Source organism: Neopelma chrysocephalum, unplaced genomic scaffold (genome assembly GCF_003984885.1).
Source record: "Neopelma chrysocephalum unplaced genomic scaffold, ASM398488v2 Primary Assembly neopelma1_71, whole genome shotgun sequence".
Lineage (NCBI taxonomy): Eukaryota > Metazoa > Chordata > Aves > Passeriformes > Pipridae > Neopelma > Neopelma chrysocephalum.
Window position 1 is genome coordinate 10,593,403 of NW_020897731.1, and position 12,171 is coordinate 10,605,573.

Genomic DNA, 12,171 nt, shown 5'->3' on the forward strand with positions numbered 1-12,171 from the left:
ATACACTATAGATTTTCAGGTCATGGATATATTTTTGTCAGCAAACCCTAAACTTTGTTTCAGAAGTGATATATGTGCTTTTATAAAATGTACACAAATACACAATATAAGCATTGAGCTTAAAAATAGTACAACACTACAAATACACTGCCAAATCCAATGAAGAATTTAAGTCTGATATTCAACATGATTAATGATTATGAAGATTAAAAAAAAGAAAAAAAATTAATGGAAATATTTATAATAAAGTTGTTTATGAGAGAACTTTGTCAATCTCAAGATGGTATTTGTAAGTAAATGCACACATCAGCATTCCGCAAAAGCTGAGAATAGGAGAAATAAGAATAAATCAGTATTATGTTCACTGTGAGTGAAAAGTAGCAACCAGATTGTGAACTAACGTGAGAGACCTATATGAAAAGGCTTACATTTTCTGAATTTATCTCCACCTATCATAAATTAGACTATGTCAGAGCTGTACCAAGAGAAGGAAAAATACGTTTTCTACACCCTGCCTTTCATTTTGAAGATTTTGCAATCTAACCAAGTCCCAGATAAGCCATGTAAGTATATTCAACCTGAATACTCAGTCCTCAAGTTATGTTCACTTTATTTTTTTTCAGCATCTGAATTATAAACAGGGTGATCTGCTCTTGTTGATGGAAGAAATGTGTAATTAAGTGTTGAACTAAGAGTAAGAAGATGTTTGCATGAACAGCAGGAGAAAAGGAGAAAAGCTACTGAGATGACAAGTAGCCGTTCTATACACATTTGAATTAGGCATAGTCAGTTCTATTTTGCCCACTGGTATATGGTGTTAAAACAAGAAGCTGTAGAAGAGAGTGTTGGGCATAAATTGAAACAAACTGACATATCTGTGTTATCCACGTTGTCTGATAAGGAGTGGGAAAAGAAGATATGGCCATAAATCACCACTGAGTCATAACAAAATGTATAATTTAAAGTGTGCAGAAACTAAAAATAGTGTACACTGACACCAGAACATGCTACAGTGTATGAAAGGAACAAATGTAGACTCCAGTCCTGTGAATAAAAATTAATCATATGGAGAGAAGATAAAATAAATAAGATCTATAACTAGTTACAACACGAGAAACGATCTTTCTACTTTAGTTATCTGAATGTGGAGGAATGTGCAACTGCTTATTGATGGGTGTGGAACAGTGTATTTCTTGTGATACCTTTGTTCATTACAGAGGTTTTTTGATTACTTGATCTATATATGATTTTCTACATCTCGTGAAGACTCAGTATTAGCCATAATGGCTTTTTGCATAATTTTAGAACATATAAGCAGTCTGTAATTAATGTTATTGGACAAAGCAGATGGCCCAGTAAATGGCTGGTGTGATGAGATCCTCCTAAAGAGATAATTATTGCAGGGTTTTAAAGCTATATTAACATTGTCATTAAATTTGTGAAAGGCAATGCTTTTGTAACAAATTACAATTAAAACAATTGTATTGTAATATCCCTTTAAACTTTTGAAAGTTTCCAAAAGGTGTGAGCAAGGCTCTATATGAAAAAAGAACTTTTTCATCATAGTATTTTAAATAGGTAGGAGCACTTGCTTGGTAATGTGTAAAAATAGTTGTTTTCCTTCTTGGATGACAAGCAGTTGACTGAAGATGAACTTATTATCCTTGTATGGATGAATGCTATGGAGATGAATACTACCTCATTCCTATTACACCATTTTTCCCCTTGTATAAAAATTTCTGTTTAAAACACTAGAGAGAAAAATCTTGAGAAAGTAACATGAAGTTTGGCAAATGAGCCTGGTAGTCAAGATCAGTCTGTCTTCTTGTGAAAAATACTGTTAGAAACTGACTTCTTGTCCCAAACTCATACATAATATGTCTGCTATCATGCAAAATTCATCCACATTTGATGTATTTGAACTGAAAAACAGTAGAAACTTTTTTGTGCAGACTGTTGTTTGTTCTGGCTATGTAATTTAACTTTGCTGTGGTAGGGAACAGAAGAAAAAACACTCACACCTTGAGCCATGATCTCAGCTGGAAAGCAGGCACCAACAGCTGTGAAACTACTGTGAGATGTCCCTCTTGTCAGAGCAATTGCCTGACTGAGAAAAAGCTTCTTGACTTTATGTCAGTGCAACACTGAAGCCTAAGCTTCCAGCTCTTTGCTCTGAATGAGGTTGTGGAGAGTCTCATCCAAGCAGACTTCTTTACTTAGCTTTTAAACTGTCCCCTTCTGTAATAAAGATGCCTGAGAAGTGAGTGTTTTTTCCCAGAAAAAGCTATGAAAGGGCTAAATGAAGCTATTCAGTTTTACAGCACAATGAAGCAGAGAAGTTACTCTCCATTTTAGTACCAGTCTCTGCTTTAAGGTGCTGACCAACAGCTGAAAAGATCATGGCAACTGCCTAAGGCTCTCCTGAGAGTTGGGTACCTGTTCACATGACCTCCTTAATTGCTCCATCCTAGTGAAAACCATTGTAATTTAATGCTTTTATGGAACATTTCATTGGTTTGGATTGTCGGAAAGGCAGAGTGGGAAATTAGACCACGAGAAGAATAATTAGTTATAAACTTAACTACATGGTTCAATTATACAAACAGTCAATTAAGTTGTTGAGGGTTTTTGTAACCCAGAAGAGGTTCTAGTTTACTAAAACCAGAAAGAATTATTTTATTTTTTTTAATCAATAGAACATCCAGGCAAAAGTAAAAATTAAATTTTTAATAGTTACTTCAATTCAATTTAACCGAAACATTCAACATTTTAAAACTGCTATGTTTTTCCAAAAAAGCTGTGAGGAATTTCTAAGTGTGACTTGCAAGGTAAATACGTTGATTGCTTTCCTTAAATTGCCATTTTTATTCCTTCGAGATATTAAAACCAAACTTGTGTGTATATGTGGCTGTGTGTGGACATGCTTATACACATATATGTCCATACTTTTTGAATTATGAAATAAGAGGAAATGAGAAAATCTTGGTCTGAAAATGCAGAACACAGAAGTACAAAAAAAAAAATCCATTTTCTGAAAAAAGTTTGGACATTTTTGGTTTTCTGAAGTGTAGTTATTCAGTCCAGTTGTACCAAGGTAGTTGTAGGGTAATTCCACTGACAGTGGTGTTCTTTTGTCTTTATATTGATAAGAATGAGGCAAATTTTGTCTCAGACCTTTTATCTGAAGTTATTCATTTCTAGAACTAAAATTGTTTGAGATTCACTGCTCAGAAATTGCTGAGAAGTGGCTAGTGGACATATTCATCATTATTCATTTGTGTTTGTCTCCTACATTTTCTTGCATTCAGTATGTTTTTGTGGTTTTTATTTTCCTTACTACTTGTGAAAATTTAACTGAATATATTATAGTTTTCCACAATTTGTTAATCCATGTCCTGTTGTTATAAGAAATGAGCAATCTTTAATACCACCTTCTTACATATTCATATAGGTCATGTATGTAATCGAGGTCTGAATTTATACAAACAGCTACTGTCAGGAAGTAAATTTTGTAAATATTAATGAATGTGATACAGTCTGAATACTGATCTCCTGGAACAAAACCAAGTGACTTCTCCTCTGTGGTTTCATTCTTTAGTGTAAATACCATTATCAGCTTGTTTTATGAAGGAATTGAAGTTGAAAAAAACTAGAGTGCATTAGCTAACTTTACAGTCTGGACATATGGTAAGCCATAGGATCATTAACAATAACACATTAGCCCCAATAATGTTTTCTGAAGGCTCACAGGGATTTCATCTGTTGTTGCATATTAAAGATACGCATATTGTTTCCTGTCACCTTACAGATCACACTGAGTCTACAAAAATCACACTTATCCAAGTTTTATTCATCTGGAAACTTACATGGAACAGCTGCACACCATAAGCAGATTATTTCTGTCAAAAGGTTCTTGATTTATCCATTGGAAATATTGTCCCTTCCATGAGGCAAAGGTTGTTCATTCACTTTGAAACCAGAGAATCTGTGTTCAGATCTAGCTATAGGGTGTTTCTATAAAGAGATTTATTTGTGTTAATAGATATCCATGAGTAATATTGGGTTATGAAACTGTTGTCATTCCAAAGAAAAAATGTCAGAATTGACTGAGTGGTTTAACAGCATATGCTACTCTAACCATTAGATTGGGAAACAACTTTGCTATTTGTCTGACTTAACTGCTTTTGCCAATGAGTTAACTCAGCTCCCTGGCAGTTTGAGGGAGAGGCTAGATCAGTTCTGTAAAAGGTCCTGCAGGTTGTTAATGAAGAACTCAAATATTTTTCTGATGCTGTGAGTTCTACAGTGCACACACATTCTAAGTATAATGGTTCAAAACCCCTAAAAATTGGTTGCTAAAGCTAAGAAAAAACAATGGGAAGTAGTTAAACAAGAACGGTATTTATATAAAGAATCATTGTGGGAAAGAGAGAAAGACTGAGGTAAGATTAATTAGGGACAGAGAGTGCCTGTTCCTGCTATAGGATATTCTTTCCTAGGATTGGCCCCTAAATTTCTTCCTACATACTACTTAGTTGTCTAGTTATCTTTATCAACAGCTAGGTAATATATGTGTATACAAGGTTCTCTTTCTGACTGATAGCATGAGACATTCTCTGTTTTGTCTGTTCCTTCCTGCTCACATCCCTCTCCCTCTTCTTTCTGGTTTTTTTTTTAAACCAAGATCATGGTTTTGACTTGGTATACAATTTTTTTTAATATATACACATAAACCCACACACAAACACACACATGTTCTTACAAATTATATAGATAGCATATAGAAATGTAATTATAATATATAAATAGAGCATACCTTTATATATGTTCACTGTAGTAATAGGTATCAATAGTTGGACAACTGGACTGGTGGCAAACTGTAACTGATGGGTGGGATGATGGCATTGCATCACAGGCTTCTTAAATCAGCTTCATCACCAAGAAGAGGTGAATGGAAATGCAGTCTGATTCTGAGTATCTCACCATGAGCTGGTCCACAGAGCTAACAGTATCACAGACCTGTTAGCTAAGGTCAGGTGAAAAAAAGATAAGATGGAAAGAAGCTCTTGTTTATAGCTAATAAAATTGTTAAATATCTGTCAGTATAACACACAGTAAAAATATAATTCTCTCAAGGCACTTATGAATTTAAAAGTGCAATTTTGGTTCAAATGCCACTAAGTCTAGTAGTTTCTTTAGTAGCTTGACTTTCAACCATAGGGACTTCCAGCTGGTCCTTATGATCATAGGGTATGAACTGGAGTGTGATATGTGGGGTACAAACTTTTCTGGCTAATGAACCATTTCAGATTGTTTCCATACAATCTTCTCTTCATGAATTATTTACCAAAAGTTGAGTTGATACCTGGTATTTTGCCTGGTATCCCCTTTAAATACATTGAAAAAGTATTTACAAAATGAAATCCTTCAGTGTAAGTTGACAGTTACTATGCTGAAGTAATTGAAGTTACTAGTACTTAAATAACATAACGAAACATTTTTGAGCATGCAATTTAATTATGTTTTTCTTTCCATTTAGACAAGCTGATATGAGTGTATATGCACTAGTATCAATTACATCTAAAAACCTACATAAATGGGTGTTGACTGTGAAGATCAAAATACTTATTGGGCAGGACAGTACTCCTCAGTGATTCATTGCACTTCTGAAATCTGTACACAGCTTTCCATTAATTTTAATGAAGCCTGAACCAGGTCCTTGTAAAGTGACATAAACAGCCTAATATTCATAATTTCTTGACTCCTGAAAAAGCTATTCTCACCAGGTATTTCACTGGTAACTTGAATACACAGAGTTGCTTTCCTACTGCTTGTGAATTAAGAATCACACCAACTTGGGGGATGGTTGTGATAATAAAATCAGGTAGGAATAATAGCATAATGATATTTAAAATTTTCAGTCCATCCGCCGAAATATAACTAGTAATGTTTGTACAAAACCATCTATATTTTACAAAATATCCTTTAATTAGGTTGCTAACCTAGGAAGTAGAATCTGGCTTCCTAATCACTGTTTCAGGCTGAAAGGCTTTCATTTATCATTCAGTCAGACTGAGAGCCACAATATTTACACGAATGTATGACAGGGAGAGTTTCATTCCTGATGCCAAAATCACTGAGCACTAACCTTGTAATACCTTCATTCCGCTTGAATTATGAAAATATTTATCTGATTTCCACATATGTTGTCTTTTCCATTACCTAGTCTGGAGAAGAGGAGAATGAGGGAAGACCTTACTGCTCTTTACAACTACCTGAAAGGACATTGTAGCGAGATGGGTGCCAGTCTCTTCTCCTAAGTAACAAGCAATAGGAAAAGACTAAAGGGTGTAAGTAAAGGGTTGGTTTAGGCTGGATATTAAGAAAAATTTCTTCATGAAAAGAGTTGTCAAGAATTGGAACAGGCCTCCTAATGAAGCGGTGGAATCACCATCCCTAGTGGTATTTAAAAGATGTGTAGGTGTGGCACTTATGGACATACATGGTTCAAAGGTGGACTTGGCAGTGCTGAGATAATGGTTGGACTCAAGGATCTAAAAGGTTTCATTATCATGGCTTGTCACGTGATATGTATTGTCTCTGGATAGTTGTTGCTTTTCTTCCTCTTAAATCTTACATCTACCATAGGCAGGCTGATCTAATGTTTTGGTGTTACATATCTGACCACTAGGAGATGTCATGACTAAAGTAAAAATTTGTAGTCTTGCTTTAGTTGGATTTGAGGCACTTCTCTTTTTAGTGACTAGCAAGTTTTACTGCTCCTGGAGGTTGATATAAATATTGAATTAACCTCTTTTAACATCTGTTTCTAATGCCAATATATCTGAATAAAAATATAAAGTCTGCCACAGGGGATTTTTTGCCTTTTCATCTTCATTTTCACTATCAAATACTGTCTGTCACCATCTTAGTTTAGGCATGCTTGCAGCTATTTTGCATTTATGTAATGAAAAATAAATATGTAGGCCATTGTAAACTGTTTTGTATTTCTCTCTTAAATCTAGATCTAATGAGCTAAACTTTGGTGCTTATATCAGTCACATTAGTTTTACCCAATTTTTTGAGGCCCAGCTCCAATTTCAAAGTTCATAGTGTAAGAAGGAAATTACCCTGGGGAAGTTTCTTCTAGTTTGTGAGATAATAGTTGTTCAGTAATTATTATAAGTTGTTAACTTGTTTTGAAATTATTTGGTGTCTTACTGCTTACTTGGTGAAAGTAGCTATGAAGTCTTTTTCCAGTAACAATATTTTGAACTAATAATTTTCGTGGATTGAGGAGAAGATTGTGTCAAAGCTTTCATAACAATTAGTGCCACATCCCAAGCTTGTGCATACACAACTGTGGGATTTTGGAATTCTTAAAGGCTGCCTTTTGTTAGTGATAGTCATAATTAATGGGTACAAACTAAATTTGCTAGAGAATGAAAGTTGAAACTAGAGCTAAATGAGTTCTAATAGGCCTAAGCAGAACATCATGAAAGAATTCTACAATATAATTAAGAATTACAATTACTTGACTGGTTCTAGGTGTTTGTTTCTTCTCCAGGAAGAAGTGTGCAAACCTTTTGTATTTCTGAAGAAAATTTTACTTGAGACTTTACTTTTAATATCAAGATTTTTTCCCGAATATCCATTAAAAATTAAAATTATCCATAAGACTCACATTTTGTAAGGATTTTTGTTTCTTTTTTCAAGATGTTGCTGAATCATTGTGCTACAGAAGTGTTTTGTACAAGATGAGAGGGAATAGAGCTTTCCTAGTTGAAACATAGCAAGATACAAAATAAGATTATCAAATGCTGTCTTGTAGTTCCTTAAAACCAAACCACACTCTTTCATGGTGAAACAATATCTGAAATAGACTTTAAGACATTTGTTTTATTTGTTTAAATAGCTTTCTCTTTTATGATACAAGAAATGTTGTCCATCATTGCTTGAGTAGAATGATGGTAAAATATAGTATAAAATAAAAAAGATAATATGTAATATATTATATGTACTCAAATGTGTGCATCACAGTGTTTTAGTGTTTTCAACTAATAAAATTTGATGTACACTACAAGTACATTAATCTCTGCAGCCCTTTATTTCATCTTCTAAAAGACAGAGGAGTTTATTCTAAGTTCACAGTAAAAGAAATGGTCACTGAAGTTAATTTTTGTCATTACTGAATGGCCATGAACCTGGGAAAATTGCCACCTACCTGTGACTTCTGAAGTTATTTACAATTATGTGTACCAAGAAGTAGTAATATGTATACTGCAAGTGTATAAGTAACCATTTCATAGAAATGCTGCTAAATTAGATTCCACCGGAATTTGGCATATCCACAAGACCCCAAGTTTCTTCTGGTTACACAGTATTTGTAATGGTCCATTTAATTACAACTTCTAAAACCTAGACATTTTTTGGTAAAGTGGAATACTATAGATCAGCTGAGTGTCAGTAGATCAGGCCTGCAGGAGGCATATATGCTCTGATTGCTTCCTGTTGTGAAGGTTGTTAGGTGTGAAAGTTTCTGGAATTACTTTGTAACTTTACCAGGTTATTCTTCGAAGCTCTTCGCTACCCCTCACTGCCTATTGCTCACAAAAATCTGTAGTCTAATGTGCAATGAAATTGTCAAATAAAGACTGGCTGACACCATATTCCTTCCTACTCTATAATTTAGTGATATATGTGCTTTATATTGTAAAAAACAACTATAACTTTGTTGTAGCACAGACCACAGGCTGGTAGAGTGGGCTAGCAACTCCAGAATGAAATTCAACAAAGTGTACAGTCCTGCACGTGGGACAAATAGCCTACATAGTAGATGAGATCTGTGTGGCTGGGGAGCTGCCTTCCCAGAAGGGACCTGGGGGTCCCGCTGGACAATGAGCTAAGGAGGAGTCAGCAGAGTGCTACTGAAGCAATGAAGGCAAATCAGACCTTGGTCTGTATAATCACAGGAGCACTGTTAGCAGAGGTAGAGAGGTCATCATTCCACTCATCTCAGTGCTTGTCAGGCTGCACCTGGAGTACTGTGTGTAGTTCTGCTCCCCACAATTCAAGAAGACAGGGAGACACCAAAGAGGATCCAAAGGAAAGACATAATGATCAAAGATCTGGAGAATTTGTCCTGTAAAGAAAGACTGAAGAGTTTTTCCACCTGGTGAAGAAATGTCTCAAGGGGGGACCTCATCCCACTATTCCAGTACTTGAATGGTGTCTACAAAGAGGATGAAGGCTCTCTCTTTGAAAGAGCCACATGGAGATGACAAGGGGCAACAGATACAACTTGCACTGGAAGTGATTTCATCTTGACATAATAAAGAAATTTTTTGCAGTGAGAACAACTATTCACTGGAACAACCTTGCAAAGGGACATGGTAGAATGTCTGTCACAGAAGGTTTTCCAGATGTGATTGAACAGGGTGCTATATAATCACATTTAGGCTTTCTTCCCCACAAAATGTTGAACCAGATGATCTTTTGAGGTCATTTCCAACCTAGGCTATTCTGGCATTGTTCAGCCACATAAAGGCAATTATTAGCTTATTGGGTTGTGTTTGAATCAATGCCTCATTTAGGCTGTCATAGAGAGGTTTTGTAGCTTTGCATAATATAGTCTTCTGATCAGAGAATAGTTTTTTCCTGTCAGTGTGGATCTAGGCATCAGAAAATGGCTTCGGATAATGAGGAACGATATACCAAATGGTCCCAGACTGCTGATGAACTGATGGAGAAAACAGATCAAGATGAATTCAGGATGACCGAGATATATGCTTCATGCTGTGAAGCATGTCTGGTAATAATAATAAGGAAGAAGGAAAGGAAAAAAGATTGTTAGACTTTTTGTTCATTTTACTTTCTGAAGTGAGAGTGCCCTGTAGTACAACTGGAAAGATTTTGAGATATGCCTTTGCTTTTACTTATGGACATCTCTGCAAGTTCGTGGCCATAGTCACAATCCCAGCACAGTGAATCTGGGAAGAGTAAGGCATATTTTGAATATAATCTACTTTAAATAGTTGTGGGAATATCAAAACAGGCATATGTGTCAGCATCAGTGTATATGTAAGGACTTATGCTACAAGAAGCCATTCTCTTTCACTAGATAAATTAAAAAAAAAAGATACCTGAAATCTTTACTAACTTGAAATTAGGTTTATCTGTTTGTAACTGGCACCATTTCCAAACATGAGATTCAGCAATACTAACTTATGGTAACCAGTAAATAAGGTATTAAGTGAGCCATGGCTGCATGCCCATGATCAATTACTGAAAAGTTATCACTTTTCATTAATACTGAATCAATTTAACACTTTAGGCTAAAGCACTTATTACAAGATAGGTAATGATTTGTGTAGAATCTGACTAGGGTACAAGAGTTGGTGTTTGGCTGGGATTAATTCACATTGGTCATTTCTGCCTGCAGCAAAATCTTAAGTGAACTTGCTTGGACCTACAGGATCTACTGATGGGGATAAAAGCTGTAATAAAAGATAAAAAAAACCCCACAAGACATCTGGGAGAAATAAAGGACTCAGAGTTTGAAAAGAACATAAGAACATCACGGATGCATCACATCCAAGATTAATGCAAGTCCTTGCTTTATTACACTGAGTTTTGTGAACATTCATATTTTCAGCACAATTTCAAGTTTCTCACTTCTGATGGTTATCTTTAATCCTTATTCTTATCCTTATAAGAGTGTCTGTAAGAGGATTCCTGGAAAAGAGTACCTTCCTCCTATTTTTGAGTCTCCAGCTTGCAACACAGGGGACTTTGAGATATTTATTATTTCTCAGTGGATTTTTTTCCATGAATTTTTCATCTGGACCTCATATAGACTCCCAGCACCTATCAGAACCTTTGGCAACAACTTTCCCGGGCTTCCTGTTAGTTGAATAATTAGTTTCAGTTTTAATTGTTGTTTTTGTTATTCTGTTGAATTTGCTACTTTCCTTTGATTCCTTGTAGCTCTTTCATTGTAAAAGATGGGAAGATACTAATACGTATATCCAGTCAGCTCATGAAAGTCAGATACCATGTACTATAATCTATATTCTCTTCACTCTGTACCATAATTAACCTCTATTGCAGACTGAAGAGTTCTGGTCTGCTTAGTAATTTCTTGCACAGAAGCTGAATGATATCTTTGAGCTTTCTTGCCTGAACCTTTTACGTATCTGCTGTCACTTCAAATGCTTTTGTCAATTGTATCTGAGATATTTTAATCCATGCACTAATGCTGACAAAACTTTTTTTTATTGCTCAGCCAGTGCTGACCTAGTGATTCTTTGAAATATTGAAGGACTCTTTCTTCATGAGATCACATGACATCATTTTTGGAATTTATTCTCTAAACTCATCACATTCCACCTGAATGAAAACACAACCCTCTGTCAGTTTTTAAAAGGCAAATGCTTTCACTTACTCCAGATCCTGCCTGCCTCACCAACTGTAGTCTTGCTTAAAACATTATCCTACAGTGATTTAAATTAGACATGTTCCATTGAATTAAATGTGTTCTAGTAGGCCAACTGATTTGAAAATAGACAATGATCTGGGCTTTTGTTTGTAATACACACTACAAATTCGGCATTTTAAAAGATACAGTATAAATGATCTAATATTAAGACATTTATGTATGGCATTTGTAGGTGTGTAAATCAGTCAGTGTTCGACTAAGTATTGCACCATTGTGTTCTGAGTTTTTATTGGTGAATGACCTAATCTCAAGATTGTTGCTAGCTCATTTAACCTCCTGGGTCATAATGGTATTTTGTTGTCTGTGTTACACTGAAAATATCCAACATGAATGAATTAATGAATATTAAAAATGTAATCAATTACTGAAAGAGGAAAACTTTACCTTTAGGAGAGAGTATATTTTACAGAGCACAATACAGTATGTGGAAAGGATAACTGAACATTGGAGTACAGGAGAAAAGTTTTATTAAAGCCATTAAAGTTCCTTCTCCTCTTACTGCAGTGAAAAGAATCAAAAACATAACTTCCTCTTGTCTAGAAAAAAAAAAAAAGAAAAAAAAGACTGAGAAGCATGCTTGGATCTATGGAATAGAGAGTTGATGGACAGGTAAAAGAGGAGTTGGAAGCTAAAAGAAAAGAATATATTAAGTATCAAGAGACTGCAGGGGAGAG